Source organism: Trachemys scripta, chromosome 2 (genome assembly GCF_013100865.1).
Source record: "Trachemys scripta elegans isolate TJP31775 chromosome 2, CAS_Tse_1.0, whole genome shotgun sequence".
In the NCBI taxonomy this organism is placed as follows: Eukaryota; Metazoa; Chordata; order Testudines; family Emydidae; genus Trachemys; species Trachemys scripta.
The window spans coordinates 137,330,708-137,353,579 of NC_048299.1; the positions used below are offsets into that span (position 1 = coordinate 137,330,708).

Sequence of the window (22,872 nt, forward strand, 5' to 3'; positions counted from 1 at the left end):
ACTATGTCTAGGAGTGAGATGGGAAAGCTATTGGCTCACAGACCTACCCATCCCAACATGACCAAGTTGACATTCATAACACATGTAACTTTAAAAGGACAGAACAGAGCAGGTGTTGGGGAGAGCAGCGTAAGCTTTGGTTGGTGTGTTAATGGATTTTCTTTGATTCCCTTTGGAACAGAGACACCATTTGTTTTTAATTTACTTTTCCTTCTTTATTCCAAAGCAAACTCTAAAATAATCAACTGAAATTCACTTTGTCATTTGCCAAAAGATTAATTTATATTAAACAAAAATTCTCATTGAACAAATATCGGATTTCAGGGTACAAAAATATCTAAAGTACTAACTCTGCATAGTACAGATGAAAAATGACATGTCCCATAAAAAATGTTCATAATAAAATATCTTCCCAGCACCCAAATTGAAATTTCATGCAAATCAGATGAGAACTAGGAAAAGCTGATTACATTCTGATCCATTTCATATGAATGTATGTTTAAATACCATATAATTTTTACTCACATCTTTTCAGAGAGAAGTTCTTTCCTTTCCTTTCTTTTTTATTCATTAACTGAAGAAAACATTAAAATCTGTACTTTCCATTCAACATTGCAGCAACATCTGGCTTATTTTTATTATTTTCTCTTTTGTCTTGTAATGTTGTTCACCTTGACTAAATTGTCAACAAATCAGAGTACAAAGCAATTTAAACTCTGTGTGACTGTGCTCAAATTCATAGTGTCTCAATCTTCAAAGTATTGCTTACTCATGTAAGTAAAAGTATATATATTCTGAATAGAGAGAGAGAGAAAAAACAACTCTGCAAACAGCCAGAAGGAAAGATAAAAGCTGTAATTTTGGTTCTGAAGGGGTCACTGAAAGGCTAGCTGGTGTTGTCTATCCACATTGAATCTTTGCTGCAATCATAGACCTACTACAGTGACACAGTAAGACCCAAGTTTTAAAAGTTTGGAGATGGGGAAATAACAAATAAATAGAGAAATGTACAAAAGGCAGGAGACATAAGATAAGCATTTTGGGCTAAAATAATTAGTGTGAATTCTTTGTGAAGACAAAGATTTCAGCAAATATACAGATAAAACAGAACTCTGTGAGGGGCTGATGGACTCATACAAAGAAACTCTTTCACTGTTTGGAAGAACAGCACACAGAGACAAAGGAATAGTAACACACCAGGAGCTCAGAAAAGGTCAAACTTTGAAGGCTGTTAAGCTAAATAACATGACAAGAATAATCTGTGCAACTTTCTGTGCTTTTTTTCCTTGCAAAATGTTTTACAAAATATGAACTTGAAGATGATTAACTTCTTTTTTTTTTTTTAAGCATATGACATTTATTAGTCTAGTTTGCAGGGAAACAAGCTGAAGAAGCAGCCTTAATGTTCTAATTTTTTGTTAGGGTAAATTAATGTCTCCAAACTGATTTCAAGAAAGCTGTAAATTACCTGCATTGTTATCGAGCACCTACAGTTTCATCAGTAATATAGGGATGGAAAATCTCTCTTTTTTAATTTTACAAAGCGGCAACCCCACCCCCAATTAATAACTTTTCCTGCAGACTTTCTCTGTTAACAACATGCACTTTATAATCTGCGGGAAGGTAACATGTATTACTTATTCTTATAGAGGTCAGTAGAGAAAAAAATATTTTTACACCTGAACAAATTAGTGCAAGAAATAAGCAACCTGTAAGACAATAAAATGCATCTAATATTATGTAATGTAGGAATATCAACTAGGGATGTCAAGCAATTAAAAAAATTAATCGCTATTAGTTGTGCGAATAAAAAATTAATCGTGATTAATCGCACTGTTAAACAACAATAGAATACTATTTATTTAAATATTTTTGGATGTTTTCTACATTTTCAAATATATTGATTTCAATTATAACACAGAATACAAAGTATACAGTGCTCACTTTATATTTATTTTTGATTATAAATACTTACACTGTAAAAAAACAAAAGAAATAGTATTTTTCAATTCACCTAATACAAGTACTGCAATGCAATCTCTTTATCATGAAAGGTGAACTGACAAATGTAGAAATATGTACAAAAAACCCCCGCATTCAAAAATAAAACAATGTAAAATTGTAGAGCCTGCAAGTCGACTCAGTCTTACTGTTTGTTCAGCCAATTGCTAAGACAAAAAAGTGTGTTTACATTTGCAGGAGACAATGATGCACGCTTCTTGTTTACAATGTCACCTGAAAGTGAGAACAGGCATTCTCATGACACTGTTATAGCTGACATTAAAAGATATTTACGTGTCAGTTGCACTAAAGATTCAGATGTCCCTTCATGCTTCAATCACCATTCCAGGGGACATGTGTCCACGCTGATAACGGATTCTGCTCGATAACAATCTAAAGCAGCGCAGATTGACATATGTTCATTTTCATTATCTGAATCGGATGCCACCAGTAGAAGGTTAATTTTCTTTATTGGTGATTCAGATTCTGTAGTTTCCACATCGGAGTGTTGCTCTTTTAAGACTTCTGAAAGCATGCTCCACATCTCGTCCCTCTCAGATTCTGGAAGGCACTTCAGATTCTTAAACCTTGGGTCAAGTGCTGTAGCTATCTTTAGAAATCTCACATTGGTACCTTCTTTCCGTTTGTGGAATCTGCAATGAAAGTGTTCTTAAAATTAACAACATGTGCTGGGTCATCATTGAAGACTGCTATAACATGAAATATATAGCAGAATGCAGGTAAAACAGAGATTGAGACATACAATTCTCCCCCAAGGAGTTCAGTCGCAAATTTAATTAACCCATTATTTTTTTAATGAGTGTCATCAGCATGGAAGCATGTCTTCTGGAATGGTGGCCAAAGTATGAAGAGGCATAGGAATGTTTAACATATTTGGCATGTAAATACCTTGCAATGCCAGCTACAAATGTGCCATGCAAATGCCTGTTCTCACTTTCTAGTGACATTGTAAATAAGAAGAGGGCAGCATTATCTCCTGTAAATATAAGCAAACCTGTTTGTTTTAGTGATTGGCTGAATAAGAAGTAGGACTGAGTGGACTTGTAGGCTCTGAAGTTTTACATTCTTTTGTTATGTAACAAATAAAAGTCTACATTTGTAAGTTGCACTTTCACAACAAAGAGAATGCACTGCAGTACTTGTATGAGGTGAATTGAAAACTACTATTTCATTTGTTTATCAATTTATAGTGTAAATATTTGTAATAAAAATATACACTTTGATTTCAATTACAACACAGAATACAATATATATGAAAATGTAGAAAAACATCCAAAATATTTAAGAAATTTCAATTGGTATTCTATTGTTTAACAGCGTGATTAAAACTATTTTAAATCACAATTAATTTTTTTGAGTTAACTGCAATTAATCGGCAGCCCTGATGTCAACCAGAGCTGATACTAGCCAGATTACTGGAACATGAGTCTGATCCACTACGGCAATTCCTCTGTCCCTGTGAAAGAGGGTCATGGTGCCTATTTATATAAGGAAGGCTTTCACGGCCTGATGTTCAGTGTTCTGGAATACCTACTACTGACTGAAGTCAATGGGAATTGAATGCATTGTGACTGAGGACAGAATACACCTCCCGTGTCAGAATATGCTCTAGGCACACCTCTGAGTAAGGAGTAGTATATAAATTGCACCACCCCAGTAGCAGACCTCAGAGGATTTTCCCCTTGGAGATGCTCAGCGAATCATGACACACGGCCTCTCACAACTAGCTTAGTTGTTCTGACTGGTGAGTTTGTCTGAGCGGGAGCCTAAAACTCCACCCACTCCTTGCTCCTTTCTACCATCAACTCTGATGAGAGGAATAAGAGGATAGATGGCACTAACTTTTACATGCCCAAACCTTAGAGTGGTGTAGGAAGAATTCTTATTCCTGCTAACTCTCCGTATGGGGAGTCTGACAATCTAGTCCTTTGCCTTTAAACAATCTGTGCATCTATTTTTGATATGACCTGTAACATCTTCTGGATTTTACTAGCTTACCTTAGGATTTAATTATTTTACTAATTTTAATGGTATTTATATTCAGACATTTACAGGGATTTTTGAACAAACCTCTGCACCAGACTCCCTTCTAGGGATGGCAGTTCTTATCTATTGGAAAGACACAACCAGCACTAAGATTTGGGGAGATAGTTACAGTGAACATTCAACAGAATTAAAAAGGAGTGAATAGTTGTTCAGATTGTACAATGATAGGGATTATTCAAGCACCTAGAGAGATTAGATTGATACATAGATGCAGAGATGAAAAGGGATGTATAGGTGTTCAGATTCTACAGTAATAGGGGCTAAGCATATAGAGAGATTAGATTGATACATATATGCAATGTATCAGAAATGTCCTCTTCCTCAAGAAGACTTATGAGAAGAGGCTAACTGGCATATTGGGATAATAATACTAGCTATTCCCCTTTAGAGAACTAATGTCCTCATTTTCAGAAGTCCTTAGCACCCACAATTCCACCTGAAGTCAAATGTCCTTACATAGGTTATCTATGAAAATGTTTGAAGGACTCATGTGCATATCACCAAAACACTCACCTACTGACATCATCTGATTAAGGAAAAGACCAGGACTAAAATAACAGGAATGGTGCATATCACTATTTATGTGCTCGTCAAAGGGAAGCTTGCATAAATTCTTTGGTATTAAGCCTCAATTTAATGGGCACTAAAATGCCACCAAAAATTCAGAAAATGAAATACTATATGACCAGTTTCAGAGTAACGGCCGTGTTAGTCTGTATCCGCAAAAAGAAGAACAGGAGTACGTGTGGCACCTTAGAGACTAACAAATTTATTAGAGCATAAGCTTTCGTGGACTACAGCCCACTTCTTCGGATGCATATAGAATGGAACATATAATGAGGAGATATATATACACACATACAGAGAGCATAAACAGGTGGGAGTTGTCTTACCAACTCTGAGAGGCCAATTAATTAAGAGAAATAAAACTTTTGAAGTGATAATCAAGCTAGCCGAGTACAGACAGTGTGATAAGAAGTGTGAGAGTACTTACAAGGGGAGATAATCAACGTTTGTAATGGCTCAGCCATTCCCAGTCCTTATTCAAACCGGAGTTGATTGTGTCTAGTTTGCATATCAATTCTAGCTCTGCAGTCTCTCTTTGGAGTCTGTTTTTGAAGTTTTTCTGTTGTAATATAGCCACCCGCAGGTCTGTCACTGAATGACCAGACAGGTTAAAGTGTTCTCCCACTGGTTTTTGAGTATTTTGATTCCTGATGTCAGATTTGTGTCCATTAATTCTTTTGCGTAGAGACTGTCCGGTTTGGCCAATGTACATGGCAGAGGGGCATTGCTGGCACATGATGGCATATATCACATTGGTAGATGTGCAGGTGAACGAGCCCCTGATGGTATGGCTGATGTGATTAGGTCCTATGATGATGTCACTTGAATAGATATGTGGACAGAGTTGGCATCGGGGTTTGTTACAAGGATAGGTTCCTGGGTTAGTGGTTTTGTTCAGTGATGTGTGGTTGCTGGTGAGTATTTGCTTTAGGTTGGGGGGTTGTCTGTAAGCGAGGACAGGTCTGTCTCCCAAGATCTGTGAGAGTAAAGGATCATCTTTCAGGATAGGTTGTAGATCTCTGATGATGCGCTGGAGAGGTTTTAGTTGGGGGCTGAAGGTGACAGCTAGTGGTGTTCTGTTATTTTCTTTGTTGGGCCTGTCTTGTAGGAGGTGACTTCTGGGTACTCGTCTGGCTCTGTCAATCTGTTTTTTCACTTCAGCAGGTGGGTATTGTAGTTTTAAGAATGCTTGATAGAGATCTTGTAGGTGCTTGTCTCTATCCGAGGGATTGGAGCAAATGCGGTTATATCTTAGAGCTTGGCTGTAGACAATGGATCATGTGGTGTGTCCTGGATGGAAGCTGGAGGCATGTAGGTAAGTGTAGCGGTCAGTAGGTTTCCGGTATAGGGTGGTATTGATGTGACCATCGCTTATTAGCACAGTAGTGTCCAGGAAATGGACCGCTTGTGTGGATTGATCTAGGCTGAGGTTGATGGTGGGATGGAAATTATTGAAATCATGGTGAAATTCCTCAAGGGCTTCTTTTCCATGGGTCCAGATGATGAAGATGTCATCAATGTAGCGCAAGTAGAGTAGGGGCGTTAGGGGACGAGAGCTAAGGAAGCGTTGTTCTAAGTCAGCCATAAAAATGTTGGCATATTGTGGGGCCATGCGGGTACCCATAGCAGTGCCGCTGACTTGAAGGTATATATTGTCCCCAAATGTGAAATAGTTGTGGGTGAGGAGACTGTTCAGTCAACAGCAGTCACCTAGCACAATAACCCTGGAGAAGAAAGCTCTGTCAAACTCAAGATATTTGGGATAAATTTGGTCAAACCTAATTCAGACAGATTTAAAATATCGTGAAGCAAGGATGGCATTCTAATGAAATTCAGAATGTTTCCATTAGCAAAAATCTCAGTGGGCTTTGTATTCCTCCATATGAACCTGAAACTGTTTCCCATTTTCACATCACTTTAAGATGATAATTCATCTTGTCACAAAGGTGACATGCCCACTTCTTTGGATTGATTATAGCTTGAGTTGAAGTAGCATAGTTGGAGAAACAGTTATAAAAATGGAGGGAAAATTTTGTCTCTTGATAAGTTCAGATTTTTTATACATCCCTAAGGTTTTCAGACATTCAAATCCAGATGTAAAACGAGTTGTTCATAGGTCCCTTCATAGACCTAACCTTTCACTCATGTGCTGCCATGGAGCTGTTAGTCTTACTCTTCACTGCACACCTTAAATCACCCAAAAAACTTATTAACGAAGAGTGAATGTGAAAAATAAAAGCCAAATTTCCAGCCATTGAACCACTGGGAATGTCAAACTGCTCAAAAGTATAGGAGGTAATAGAGCAGATGAACAGAAAGATAATGTACAATGGAGAAGGATAGGGAAAAGTGTAATGAGAAGTGGACCTTTTTACCTTTTAGTCACAATTTCAAAACTAGTTTAGGTTTAGTACTTCTGGAGATTTGTAACTACATCTGGTTGAACTATGTGTTATGAATAGTAATTGGTCTGAATTTATTCCTTGCATGTTTATGGAATTATTAAAAAATGAATTCTCATTTTCTTTGGATGTATTCATTTATTCTTAAATATTTGTCAAATACAGGGAGCCCTCGAACTTACAACAGAATTCATTCCTCAGAATTACATAGTAAGTTGAAACCGCTTTTCCCATAGTAATCAATGGTATGAAGGGGGGATTGGTTCCTGAACCAAGGCTTGACACACTATTTTCACCACAATAACCCATATTTTTGTACTAAATGAATTATAGATGACTAATGTTGCAACATCAATGTATTTACTGTGCACTGTATTTTGTAAACAGCATTCAAATAAACATATAAACTCACACATGCTGCTCAGAATCCTGGCAATGAAGGCTCAGAAAGCCAGGGAGAATGGCACACATGCTGAACCTCAGCCAACCACTGTTCAAGCTTTCTTATTGGCTCCTGGCCCCGGGCTCAGCCAATCAAAAACAAGCCACCCTGCTGCCTCAAAGCCAGTTAGAAGCGAACCATTCCAACTCCATACCAGTATACAGCAACCAGGAAGTGATTTCAAGTGAACTTTGTGCAAATCGAGCAACATAAGGGCAAAACAAGCATTGTAGGGGGTGAAATGGGCAGTCAATTGAAAAGCATCTTAAGTGTTGTGCGACATAAATTGGGCATCGTAAGTCTGAGGACTCCCTGTACTATGGTCCTGATATAGCAAAGCACTGAAGCCCTTTCTTAAATACTTTTCTGAGAAGGGAGTGATTTCTAAGGACAGACTTAATTGCTTTGCTGAATTGGGGCCATAATTTCCAGACTCTGAAAAAAAGCTAATGCTGTAACAATATTTTTTAAAAGTTAATAGGATGACTTGGGTAACTATAGGCTGTGGTTAGCCTGACATTGATCCCAGGCAAAATCGTAGGCTTATACAGGATGCAATTAGTAAAGAATTAAAGGATGGTAGCAACATTAATGTCAATCCATGGTTTTATGGAAATTAAGCCCTGCCAAACAAATTTGACATATTTTGATGAGATTATAAATTTGATTGATAAAGGTAACTATATTGATGTAATATACTTAGACTTACAAAAGGCATTTGACTTAGTCCTGCATGGCAGTCTGATTAAAAAGATCACTATTAAAATTAATGTAGATGATATTAAATGGATTTAAAATGGATAACTGATAGATCTCAAAAAGTAATTATAAATGGAGAATCATCATCCAATCCAGAGTGATCTTCTGGGGCACTGTTCTCAGTCCTATGCTATTAATATCAGTGCTCTGAAAGAAAATATATAATTGTTGCCATTAAACTTTACAAATGGCACAAAAATTGGCAGGGTTGTAGATAAAAATGGGGACAGATCATTTATACAGACCTATGTAGATAGCTTAATAAAGTGGGCTCATTTGACCAGCATGTGTTTTAATACATCCAAATGCAAGTTTGTACTAGAAACAAGTAATGTAGGTCATGCTTATAAAAAGGAGATTGTATCCTGAAATGCAGTGTATCCTGAAATGCAGGACTTAAGCACACTGATAAATAACCAACTGAACGTGAGCTTCCATTGTGATTCTGTAGCTAAGAGGGTGAACATGATCCTAGGATGCATAAGCAGTGCAATATCAAGTAGGAATATAGAGATGATATTAGCTCTGTATGTGGCATTAGTGAGACCGTTACTGGAATATCATGTCCAGTTCTGGGGTCCACATTATGTCAACTTCCAGATTAATTCATTAATGCTAATGATCAAACTGGAACAATTTTCTGAGTGACCAGTAGTTGTATAAATAGTTGAAAATAATGAGTGACATGTTCTTATACTATGATGTCACTGTGGTTTCTGAGTGCTTTGCAAATTCATTAAAATGAAGATCACCTAGGGATGTAGTGGATTCTGCATCACTTGAATTCTCTAACTCAAGTTTGGATGTCTTTCCAAAAGATATACTCTAGCTCCCCTGGAAGTTATGGGTCTGATGGATGGATAGTTTGGTGAAGTTTCATGACATGCACATGCAGGAGATCAGATTAGATCACCATAATGATCCTTAAAAAGCAACAGAGGGTCCTGTGGCACCTTTGAGACTAACAGAAGTACTGGGAGCATAAGCTTTCATGGGTAAGAACCTCACTTCTTCAGATGCATCACTTGCATCTGAAGAAGTGAGGTTCTTACCCACGAAAGCTTATGCTCCCAGTACTTCTGTTAGTCTCAAAGGTGCCACAGGACCCTCTGTTGCTTTTTACAGATTCAGACTAACACGGCTACCCCTCTGATATAATGATCCTTTTTGGCCTTAAAATATATGTAAGATCTTTGCATCCCCCTCCTCTTCCTCTCTGTTATAGATATTTTTAAATTATGTGATCTGAGTGGCTCCCTGAATCTCAGGGAACCAAATTCTTATTAGCAAAAATGTTCTTGCCTCAATATTTGTACTATTTGACCAGGTGTAGTATTAACCCAATTTATTTCTTAATTATTGCTATTTACTTCCATGTATAATTCAAGATTAAATGTATTGAACATTAAAACCCTGTATGCTTTGAATCCTGGCAACCTGTAGATCATCTGTCTCCCATGTACTGTCATAACACTTGTAGTAATTAATGAGCTAGAGCCAACAGCAAACATTTTAATACCTGCGGGCTGGAAGCAGAACATTTTCAGTAGAGGATTCACAGCAATGAAATGTGCTTGCCTTATGATTATATAGAACCCAAGTTCAGGGTAGGATGTAGAACTCTCCTATGTAATCAGGCTTTGTTGTGATTGATTGGATGGAGGATGGTACATTTATATTCTTTATAACCTGAGCCTACCAGCCTGCTAAGCAAGGCTGAGAGTTTCCTTATGAGGCTCTAGCCTGCTATCCTTTGATCTCTAATCCTTTAGGATTCCTTGACAAGGAGGTGGGGCTAACTCAGGGACAACAGGGGGGTTAAAAAGTCAGCTCCTAAGTGACAAGAGGAGCTAATGAGCAAGGGAGCTTTATGAGGGAGTTTAGAGAGAGAATGTAAGAGCCAGATACACCTAATACACATACTCTAAACTTAGGCCGATAACCTCCACCCTCCAAACCAAAACCAAAGAACAAACAAAAAAACGTGAAAGAGTAAAAATAATGCATGCAGATGTCAAGCAGCAAACTGAAGGCTATCCAGTTTATTGCACTGAATGAACATGTATGATTATCTGCCATGTGGACAGGTGGCATATGTGTGCATTGGGTACAAGCAACTCATGGCCCTCAGAGACCAAGTACAGGCTCTTGAGATCAGAGTGGCTAAACTAGAAGAGCTGAGGGAGATAGAGAGCTACATAAATGAGACTTTCAGGGACAGAGTAGAACAGTCCCATCCTCAGTCAGACAGCCTCTTTGCTGTTGAGGAGGATGAAAGTCTCAGGGAAGGAGAACATTAACCTGGAGCAGAGAGAAACAAATCTCGGAAGCATTTAGTGCCAGCCACTGTGGGAAGAAAAAATATGTGGGGCTGAACAGACCACTGGTCTGACCCAGTAGGACTATTTTTTATGTTCTTATCTGTGAGTCTATTATTTGATAATTTATTGTGTTAATTTTTACTGTCTCTATATACATGTGCTTAGATGGATGAGGTAGTTGCATTCTAACACCAGAAAATTCGACATAATTATTATAAATATTTACTTATATTATGAATATAATTTCTTTAGTATCAGAAGAGCTATAATATTTACTAATCATTTAAAGCATAAAATGACATGCTTTTATGTCATATACAATGTCTGTATACTTTTTCTGCTGATCCATTTGTTAACTAAGTCAGTTTATATTTGGGTTAAGAAGACCTAAATGTATTTGAGAGCAAGTTCACAGCTAATTAAGAAACGGGTGGGGTTTCTTTTTTTAACCTTTTGTTGTTACTTTTCTCCTCAGTGCTCTCTTTTTATATTTTCCTTCTTCTCTGGATTTTCTTTTCTCTCCTTCGTGCTATAATGGAGGTGCAAAATGCTGAAATAACTATGTGCAGAAATTAATCTAATGCTCTATACTCATGGATGCCAATGCTGGCAGGTAAGTCACATTCAGTACATCCACAGAAGGGTACAGAACTACTTACAACATTTTCTTCTTTCACGCAAAGCATTTTAAGGAACTGGATTTTTCTGTTTTCATTATCATCATCATCGCCATTATCTTACTATGACTACTGTTCATACAAGCATTACACTTTTTTATCAATTGTATTACCATTGAAAGACTGGAACACTTTGATAAAAAAGAGAAGTAGTTTCTTCTAGCAGACTGTTGTATTACAGTGGCAGACCAGTGAAAGGACCCCTATATGTTCCACAGGAAACAATGGCTCAGACAGTTGACAATTCCTTATCATATGGATTAATATTGGCATTATCACATGATCACTATATCTCATATATATGACTATCTCATAGTAAATGTCATACTTACTATAGGAGCAGCATTTTCTGTCTCACTCCAATTTCTTGAATTACAATTGGATAGCATATGTGAAAGAACATATTCAGTTTTGGAAAACCTGTTTTCCTGTAATTCAAGCCAAATTGTTTAAAACCATGGTAACTAAATACGTCTCAGATTTTTGAAGACACGGTCTACATTTAACATTAAAAATTAACATAAAATTTCCCTATTATTAAATCAACCTAAATTTCCCCAGGACATTTACCATTAATCTAGTACCAATTATTAATCCCAATACGCTAGTGTAGGATAAAAGTGAAAGGATTGAAAGGATAATAAAAAGTAGTATTTGGTACAGTAAATCAAACCTAATGGAGCAACATTAGCACTTTTATATTGTAGGTCCTAATTAGGAAGTCTGTTAATGAAATTGGGGCATTTACTTAATTGCTGTGAACAATTATTTTCAAATTAAGCCTGGCAATTAAATACATGATTAAACTCATAGTACAGGCTTTTACTAGTGATATGGTAAGTATCTAGCCTGCTGTATTATGCATGGTAGTCTAAACTGTAAAAATCTGCTGATTAACCAGCGTAAATGAAGAGCAAAACTACTTGATTGAGAATCTGAATGAGTATTAAAAGGGGGGGGGGGGGGGGAGAAACACTTTAGGAGCCAAAGAACAATCAGACATGATGTAGAAAATTATGTCAGTGATATTTTCTGTTGTTTTCATTAATGTAAGGGAGGGCCAATGGAATTAATGCAAATTCATTACATTCACTCATATTACACATAACTGATTTGCAGAAATAAAATGCATATCCCAGTTATAGGTACTTTGCTGCTAAAGCCTTCTCTAAATGTTAAAATGCTCTTAATGCTTTCCATCAGGAATTTTACTGGCAAGGATGCTGAGACAATTGAGTGACCTAGACAAGTTTTATCAGCAAAGGAAAGATTGCAAAGTGGTGAGTATGGCGGCAATAGCATATGAGTTTTCTTGAAACTATGGAGTATTAACTCTTCTCAGTTCATGATCAAAACAAAAGACTTGATTCAGTTTTGAGTTTCACATGAGATTAAAGTCCTGTTTCATCCTATGGCCTCATTCCAGTTATAAAAAATGCTTGAGTAGCTGTGACGTTGTGCAGTCTATATGGTTTATAAAAAACTTGATAATAAGTCAATATAATGTAACTGAGATAGTTTTAGAGAAAATACGGTAATAAGTGAATGTAAGTAACTGGGATATGCCTCATGCAAAAGGTCTCTTGTAAGGTATCATTACAAAGCTTATAATCTACTGAGTGTGATCATCTGATTTGTATAAATGTACCACTCTTGTATCTAAAACTAGAAATATAAAATGTAACTCTGAGGGCCTATTGTAATTGTGTAAAGTGTGGACCATTAATGATGGTTTGGAATCTTGATGACTCCCATTGTCTGCAGATGGCTGTATTTACCTGTGAATCTTCCTGTATATGTGTGTGCTGGCAAGTGAGTAATGAAGTCTTGCAGTGACATGTGATCATGTCACCTGAACTGGAATCCATCTTTAACCTGGTGCTTTTCCAGTGAGGGAGGGTGGAAACCCAGAGAGACAAAGAGTTCCCGCCTTATGCAAAAGATATATAAAGGGGGGAAGAGAACAGAGAGGAGAGAAGCCATCATGAAGAATCCCCTAGCTACCACCTGAGCTGCAACAAGAGCTGTACCAGGGGAAAGAATTGTGCCCAGGCCTGGAAGGTGTCCAGTCTGAGAAAAACTTACTGAAGCATCTCTGAGGGTGAGATTATCTGTATTCAGTTTGATTAGGCATAGGTTTGCGCATTTTATTTTATTTTGCTTGGTGACTTACTTTGTTCTGTCTGTTACTACTTTGAACCACTTAAATCCTACTGTCTGTATTTAATAAAATCATTTTCTATTTAGTAATTTACTCAGAGTATGTATTAATACCTGGGGGAGCAAACAACTGTGCATATCTCTCTATCAGTGTTATAGAGGGCGAACAATTTATGAGTTTGCCCTGCATAAGCTTTATGCAGGGTAAAACGGATTTATCTGGGTTTAGACCCCATTGGGAGTTGGGCATCTGAGTGCTAAAGACAAGCACGCTACTGCGAGCTGTTTTCAGGTAAACCTGCAGCTTTGGGACAAGTGATTCAGACCCTGGATCTGTGTTAGAGCCAGACTGGAGTGGCTGGCTCAGCAAGACAGGGTGCTGGAGTCCTGAGCTGGCAGGGAAAACAGAAGCAGGGGTAGTCTTTGCACATCTGGTGGCAGCTCCCAAGGGGGTTTCTGTGATCCAACCCGTCACAGTAGCCTTAATAGATGGAGACAAATTTTATCATTTTTCAGTGAGTCAGCTAAGTACATATTAAATATATATGATGAGTTTACAATTACACTCACGGGAGCGGATGCGGGGGAAGGGGGAGTATTTTTAACATGGAAAACTGAGGCAACTAATATGTTTCCAACTAATATCTAGGGCCTGCGTTCAGATTCAACCTGCTAGTAACAGCATAGTAAAGGTTCTTCAGATTTAAACACACACACAGAAAAAAATGTGATGTTAATTCACAAGAAACATATTGGAAACACATTGGAAAGGTTGTTAAAAATAATTTCACTAAAGTCCATTTCTAATGTTTCTAGGTTAAAAGAGACACCTGAAAAGTGGGTGGGCCCTGATTCTTCAGAGAACTTAATCACATGCTTTCACTTTAGGCACGTGTTTCTCTCTAGGAATGTGCTTATGGTCATTCAGCAAAGCACTTGAACCAGTGCATTTAATTCAATGGAACTTAAATGCTTAAAGTTAAGTACATGCTTAAATTCTTTGATGAATCAGGGACTTGGGCCCCAAACATAGGCATTGTAACAAATGGTTTTATCAAAAATAATATAAATAGAAATATGTTAAAGCTTTAAAAATTAATGTAAGTAGTTTGTGATAATTTGATCTGAGCTAAATTTATTTTGCCTAATGCTGAACCTGGTGTGTGAACACGGTGGGTTCCAAAGTGTGACTAGAATATGTACTTTCACATATAATTTAGAAGAGATGATGAAAAAGTGGGGAATAGGGTGAAAAATAGGGTGAACATCAAAGTGGAGAAGAAATATACAGAGAGAATGTGAAAAAATAATTAGAGAGTAACCGAGAGAATGAAATGTTATATGCAGCAATTATGGCTCAGTCCTTACAAAGTGCTAAGTGCTATGGCAAGATCCGGCAAAGCAATTGACAAAGTGCTTAAATTAAGTTGTCACAGTTCAGGATAACTGCACCTGTATACCTCTATGGTCCAGTAAGGGCACCCACTCTAGGGTCCACGCTCCTCCGCCGCCACCTCTCTTGGGTGGAGACCTGTATCTTTCTCCCTCCTGATTAGGGCATTTCCAGGCTGCACAGTTTCTGACTATGTTGTGATATCCCAGCAAAAGACAGACTGCCTAAACAGGCCTGTTTTACCTTCTCTTCAGAGATGGTACGCAATGTAATTAGCACCATTATAAGTTACCACACAGTCCTTTAGCAGCAAGCACATTTATTCTTAAGGTGAAAGCATTATAGAGAAAACAAAGAATAAAACAACCTACACACATGCTGATAAGCTTACTGGCGCTCATCCCATCACTCCAACAAGTACTCTGTTTGATTATTAGTCCTTCATATGCTATACACACAGTTTCCTTATAACAACTTAAATTTTGAGGCGTTCTTCTAAATACAAGGCAGATGCTTCTCCTTAGCTACAAAAATATCATGCTGTCTCTTAAACTGAATCTCTTGAAGGAAACAAAATCAAAATAAAATATGGGTTTAAATTGTGTTGAAAGAGTGTTTAGAAACATTTATAATATCCTCTTTGATAATGATCTCATGTGAGGTACGGAACTCCTCTCACTTCTCAGTGACTTTAGCAGAGCTGGAAGGGGTTCACCATCTCCAACGAAGCATTCAGCACATTGCAGGATTAAGCACAAACTTAACATTCCTCAGCTGAATAGTATAAAGTGACATAAGTAACTTTGCATGTACTATGCTGGTCAACATGTTTTTCAACAGTGTTTTCATTGAAAATTTGCCTTTTTTCCCCTCAGGTAATTTTTTTCTTTAAATTTCAGAATAAAAAATCTTTTTTTTTCAAAGCTAGCTTTTAATTCATATATATATAAAAAATAAGATATTTGAAGTGTTTCCAGAACAAAATAAGTAACAGCATAGCAAATATAGGGCTAGATTCTTAGGTAGAAAATTACTCCTTGAGTAGTGCCACTCAATGCAACAACTAATGGAGTTGGTTATTATTCAGCATGATTAAGAGTGGGAGCACTTGGTCCAAAGAAAAAGGTAAGGAAGTAAAACAGGAAAATGAACAACCATCAACCATTAATAATACACCTCTACACCAATATAACACTGTCCTTGGGAGCCAAAAAATCTTACCATGTTCTAGGTGAAACTGCATTATATTAAACTTGCTTTGATCCACCTGAGTGGATATAACGCAGTATAGCGCAGCCCCCGCCCCCGGAGCGCTGCTTTACTGCGTTATATCCAAATTTGTGTTATATCGGGTCCCGTTATATCGGGGTAGAGGTGTATATAGAACTTTGCATAGGCTAGTACTTTCAATTGACTTCTAAAATGTAACTGTCAGTTGTTCAGATCCGGGCCACTGTTCTTTCATAGTCATAACTGATTTGTAGATTATAAAGCCAGAAGGGACCATTGTGGTCATCTAGTCTCTTGTCCTTTATAACACAGGCCATGGGATTTCCATGAATGAATTACTGTTTGAGCTAGAGCATATCTTTTAGAAAAAAAAAATCTGCTTTTGATTTATAGATTGCAGTAATGGAGAATCCATCACTACCCTAGGTAAGTTGTTCCAATGACTAAGTACACTCACTGCTAAAACTGTGTGCCTTATTTTCTGTATGAATTTGTCTAGCTTCAACTTCCAGTCATTGGATCTTGTTATACTACTTCAGTTTCCATCCATTGGATCCTGTTATAACTGGTAAATAACTAGTTATTGTATAGTTCATTTTTTGACAAACTCTCCAATTGTGGCCTCTATGTCTATAAGCATTCCACCCACCATGTTTTATTGGATCAATTGTTCAATCCATTAATGCATCTTTGTGGAGTCCTTTGTTTTGATTAATGTCTAGAATTTGCTTGAAACGCTTCCTTTAGAAAAATAACCCTACCACTGGGAGACACTTTACTTTTTCATAATTAAACAAGACAGATTACAGTAATTAAATTCCAGCATCATTTTACACATCACGAGGGTCACACGAAAGGTTTAGTATAGTTGATTAGGAAGCATGTTCATTTTTCAGGCTGGAATTATTATGTAAAATGAAGTAACTATGATTAAGTGCTATGGGGAAACTCAAAATGTTGATTATTGCAGAAAGAGAGGAGATTTGAAGATACAGTTTAGGTTTCAAAGTTGCTAACAGTCAAGGTGAAATCTCATATCAGAGCTGGTTTCTCTACATACAATTTATTTCAGATAATATACTGTATATAGCTCCAAAGATTTCACCTTGACCAAGTGTCATTTTTAATTCCCAGAGATAATTAAACCAGAAAATTACCCTAATTAAATATTTTCCAAGATTTCTGTTATGGATATAACACATCAACAGTTTGTATGCGAAGTTTGTTAGTAATGCATATAATGAATTAATGTGCATACTACTTGTTATCGTATTATCACAAGGTTGGAGTTCAGGATAGCCTTTCTTGTAGAAAAACATTTATGATACAATGAGCACTGAGTTCCCTAAATGTATGTGAGCAATAAATGGTACAGACTGAAAACACCATTTAATAATTTAACTTAAATACACACAAACACAATTCTGTAAAACCTGTCAATTTATACCATTTTAAATCTAAGTTTAAAGGATGGGATTTCCAAAAGTTGTCTATGAAACTGTGTTTCAGTATTTAAAATGTATTATAACTTACTTATGTAAATTCCAGGACAGTCCACTTGGATGACTAGAATCAGAGATATTAAAGAAAACATCTGTTAAGACATCTTGTCCCCTTTGCCAGTGCAGGATTGATTAATTTGGAGGCAAATATCTAGATGAAAATTAAACAGGCACTAGTAAAAAAAAATCTAACAAAACATGAACATATTTTATCAAAGTAAATGAAAAGATATAGCTACAGATTATATAGGTATAGATATATACACACACTGTATATTTTACATCACAATGGCATAAGCAATACCTCCAATTAGCATAAAACAGGGTCTAAATTATTTATAGTATGTTTTATTGGATGACAATACAGTAAACTAGTTGTAATTTTCTATAATAATCTGAATCTTTTAAAAGCCTCTTTGGACCTGAGTTTTTATCCTGTTTAAACTTGAGGAATGTCTACAGTAGGAGCACTTTACTGGCATAAGAATGCCAGTAAAATAGATTGCTCCTAGTGTAGCTGCAGCTATAACATCCAAGCTGTGCTCTGTGCCAGTTAAACCATGCCCCACAAGCAAAAAAAGCTATACCGGTAAAAGTGCAGCTTTGCCAATATAGCTGCATATACATTAGGGACTTCTGCCCGCACAGCAACATTGCTCAGGGATGCAACTCTTCACACTTCTGATGTAGCTATACCAGCAGAATTCTCAGTAAACCTAAATGAATTGTTCAGAAAATATAAATCCAAGCGTAGTGGTCCAATTTGCATCTAGAGTACGCAAGCTAATTCTGAACATTTAAAGGTCAAATTTGAGATACTTGAAAGTCATTGTGGCGGGGATGATGACTCACAGATGCAGCGCCTCCTGCTGGTCATCCTCGGAATTAGCTCTTCTAGCCCAGAGCATTCTCTGCAGGCCGGTGTCTCACCTGCCGCTGGCCCCGTGTCCTTCTTGGACCCTGGTGCCCTTTGCCCAGGGGTTCTGCCCACCGCAGTACCCCCTCACTCTGGGTCTCCCCTCCCAGGGGAACCCCAACCCCCTATTCCCACCTTGCCTCAGTGGCTACTGCCAGTCTCCATTTAGCCCCCGCTCACTGGGGCAGACAGAAATCTGTTAACCACTCATCATCAGCAAGGGGGGTTGGATAGCTGCCTCTGCCTATTCCTGGGCTGCCCCTCTGCAGCCCTAGTACCCTTTTGTGGGCCCTTAACTCGGCCTGCAGCCTGGGGCTTTGCTAGGCTGGAGCTCCCCAGTTCCCTCTGCCCTTCCCCAGCACTGCTACACCCTAGGTACCTTCCTCAGCTTCCCAGGCAGCCCAGTCCTTCCCTCTCTAGGAAGCTACAGAGAGTGTCTCAGTCTCTGGCCCTCAGCCTTCTTAGAGAGCCAACTTTGGTTTGATTGGGGCGTGGCCCCACCTGTGGCTGTTTACCCCCAATCAGCCTAGCTTTCCGCACTGCAGCCCTCTCCAGGGCTGCTTTATCCCCTTCAGGCAGGAGCGAGGTGACCACCTCACTACAGTCATATTGCAATGATCTTTGAGTTGTAACATAACCTATATGACTTCTGTGTTCAAGGGGCCTGTCCCTGGAGCATACAAAGCAGGGGAAGGGCATTGTGTGGAGAGTGGCTGGTCAATAAAAATCCTCCTCTAGCCCCACAGAGGTTATGTGAAAAAGGCAATAAATGCCAGGGCTCAGTTTGGTCAAGCACAGAGTAGTATGACTTACTTACACCTTTCTGAAGCGGTCATCTTGTTCTCCACAATCTCAGGTCTTTCTCGCTTGGTTTTTAAAGTAAGTCTGTATCTATAATGGTTACAAAGAAAGCCTCAAAATTGTCTACACAATGAGGTAATGTGCTTTGTGGGAGTGTTGTGCATTCATTGGTCCATATAAATCCTGATGGTATACCTAGAGCAATGGTTTTCAAACTGCAGGTCGCAACCCAGTACTGGGTCGCGGAATGTATGGCACTGGGTTGTGGCAGCTCTGGTCAGCACCGCCGACTGGGCCATTAAAAGTCCCATTGGCGGTGCTGCCCAGCTAAGGCAGGCTAGTAAACTGGCCAATGGAAGCTGGGGGAGGGGCATTCCTTCAGGCACTCCTCTGCCTAGGAGCAGGACTTGCTGCAGGCTGCTTCCAGGGTGCAGTACAGTCCACAGTGCAAAGACAGGCAGGAAGCCTCCCTTAACCCCCCACTGTGCTGCTGACCAAGAGCTGGCCAAGGTAAACCCAACGCCCCAATCCCCTGCCCTAGCCCTGAGACCCCCACAAAACCCAGAGCCCCTTCCTGCACCCCAAATCCCACATCCCCAGAGCCTGCACCCCCAGCCCAGAACCCTGACCCCCTCCCACACCCCAATTCCCTGCCCCAGCCCTGAGCTCCCACAACCTGAAGCCCCCTCCTGCACCCCAAACTCCTCATCCCAGGCCCCACCCAACAGCCTTCACCTCCACACCCCAAACCCCTCATCCCCAGCTCTACTGGGTCGTGGGCATCAACAATTTTCTTCGTCTGGATTTCCAGAATTTTTTTTGAAAACCACTGTTCTAGAGCCAGGATACCCTCCAATCAGGGCTCCCGTGGAAAATGCGTTGGCTGAGACTATAGTTCTACTACTTTCAAAGTGCAGCAGGTTTCAGCAGACACTGGATGGAGATCAGAATGCAATGGCTGTCTGGTAACTCACCGGCCTGGAACATCACCCTATGGAGGAATTATACCATGGGGTATAGCAGGTAATATCTAGCATGCATTAATCATGGAGCTTTTCACATAATAAATCCCGTTCCAGGGCTTTTCATGTGGGAAGGGACAATCTGGTCAAGTGTGTATATTTAAAAGACAGTTCAAAGATTTATAGTATGAACAGGTGAGTGTTTTGTTTGTTAGGTAGGGGAGTCTCAGGAAGGCAGCATATTTGGATTGAGGTACCATATATGTAGGGAGAAAAAAGGTTAAAAAGGCCTACTGCTCAACAAAAGCAGTAGAATCAAAGAGTAAGGGATAGGTCTTAGAGGATCTTTATAGACAAGTCAGATAAATAGGTATTCTGACGGTGAAATAGTCAAATATTGAATTCTCATCAGAAACTGAGAAGAGAGCAAAGATTATATCATCAAAGGTTAAATCAACACTCTTTTAACTGGTGCCCTCCCGCTCCAATTTATCACAACTTTGTTCTGTAAAGACTTAATGATTCTGGTAGAATGAGAAGAATATATCCATATCTGATATTTTAACTCCTCCTTTCCTTTCTTTCCTGTACAAGTTAATTTATTCTGTGAAGTTTATTATTTTATTATTGATTGCTTTGAATCACTTGCACTAACCATAACATGGGTTATGAACTAAAAATTTTTCTTTCATATATATTTTCTCCTAAATATAATGAAATGTGAAAAAGAATAAATAATTGAACTCATTCAACAATGAATGTAGAAGTAGGTTTCACTAATTGTAATGATGTGGGCTTTTGGATTTAATTTAACTGAGGTCAGCTGGTTTCGTCTAGTTATTTCAGTGATGGAGTCCTACCCAAGAGACAAAGCATATGTATGAGCATGGTACATGGGAAGGGAAATTTTTAACACAAAGTAGCAAGGGTCAGATTCTAATACCCTCTTTCATACTGAATTGTGCTTCCTTCATGAGCAGTCCCACAGAAGTCAATGGGATTATTTGTAAAGCAATACTATTAACTTGTATAACTTAAGTGCTAGTCATGGACCAGAATTCCATTGTGATTGGTGCTGTACACAAAACAAATACAAACACCAAAAATATGATCCCTGCCCCAAAAAGCTTAAAATGTAAGGATAAGACAAGAGACAACAGATAGAGATAGACAGGAGAGTACAAGGAAACAATGAGATAATATTGGTCAGCATGGTAGGCTGTGGTCTCACCACATCATCTGCCTAATCATTGTCTATTTTTTTTTTCTTTTTGGTAAGCAGAATGACAAAGGAGTTTTGAGCAGGGAGTTGAAGAGGATAATGAGGCAGTTTTGCAGATGCTTATGGGGCGCTCCTCGTAAGAGTGAAGGATAGCAGAGGAGAAAGCTGTTGTGTATTTGGTTGTCGTGGTAATAGAATCTTGTGTTGCTATGGCAACTGAGTTAGATTTTTAGGGGATAGCCCAACCAGTTTTAGCTAGTTTTTGGTTAGTTCAGTGTGTGGCAATAAATGGCTGCTTTCAAGGTTTACGGCTCTCTGTGTCTCCATTGATTTATTCTTAAAACTGTTGCCCCCAAGGATATAACATGGCAACGAGGGTGGGATATCTGTGCTGCCCCAGCAACAGAAGGGAGTAGAAGTTAAGGTACAAAAAAAAAAAAAAAAAATCTTTTTTGCTGCTGGAAGAGGGTGAGAACTGGCTTGTTTGCACTGATTGTGAAAACGGAAACTAAAATCATGGCTACACTTACAGGGCCACTGGAACCTTTTGAGGAGACTATAGTGCAATGGCATGTATATACTCAGCGTTTTGAGCTTTTTGTTATTGCAAATGACATTACAGAAGAGAAGAAAATGCCAAGATTCTTAAGTGTTGTAGCGGCTAAGACCTACTCCCTGCTACGCAGCTTGCTGCACCCTGTTAAGCCAGAGATTAAATCTTACAGTGACATTGTGGAAATTCTGGGGTCCCATTTCTCTCCAAAACCTTTGGTAATTGCTGAAAGATATAGGTTCCACAAAAGAGGCCAGAAAGAAGATGAAACAGTTTTACAATTTGTAGCAACCTTGAGAAAGCTTGCAGAACACTGAATTTAAGGAGATACTAAATGATGCCCTACGTGACAGGTTAGTGTGTGTGGCCTGCACAGTGAAGCTATACAGAAGCACCTATTGACAGAGGCTCAGATTACCTTACAGAAGGCTATTGACATTGCAGTCTCCATGGAACAGGTTACAAAGGGAGGTGCAATACATTGGTGCATCCCCTAGGGTGCATAAAGTGTCACAAGAACCTACTCACAAAACTGGGGGAGTCAGGAATATTACCGCTGTGGTAAGCCGGGTCACCATGCATCAGAATGCTGGTGTAAGGATCTGGTGTGTTGACACTGTGGCAAAAAGGGACACATTGAGTGTGCCTGTAAACAAAAGAAAAAGAGGCCTGTGGTCTGGCCGACCAAAAAGAGAAAGCTGCTTATCCTAGCGCAGGCCAAGGAGACACCTCATCACAAGAAGAAGAGCCACTCCACATTTTGTCTTTGGCAGTGGGCTCACATGAATACTGGGTAACCCCATTGTTGGACGGCAAACCTTTATGCTTGGAACTGGACACCGGTGCAGCCGTCTCACTGGTCTCTGAGACTGTGTATAAGGAAAAGCTACAGCATCT

General features: G+C 38.7%; 1 long non-coding RNA gene across 1 annotated transcript; it reads right to left on the reverse strand.

The window, feature by feature from the left end:
- Nucleotides 1-2,600: 2,600 nt before the first annotated feature.
- LOC117871583 lies at nt 2,601-18,502 on the reverse strand. The gene is made up of 4 exons (XR_004644290.1): nt 18,374-18,502; nt 17,553-17,672; nt 11,569-11,664; nt 2,601-2,654 (listed from the first exon to the last, which is right to left on the reverse strand). It is a non-coding gene; the product is annotated as an uncharacterized LOC117871583 (long non-coding RNA).
- Between the last annotated feature and the right edge of the window lie 4,370 nt (nt 18,503-22,872).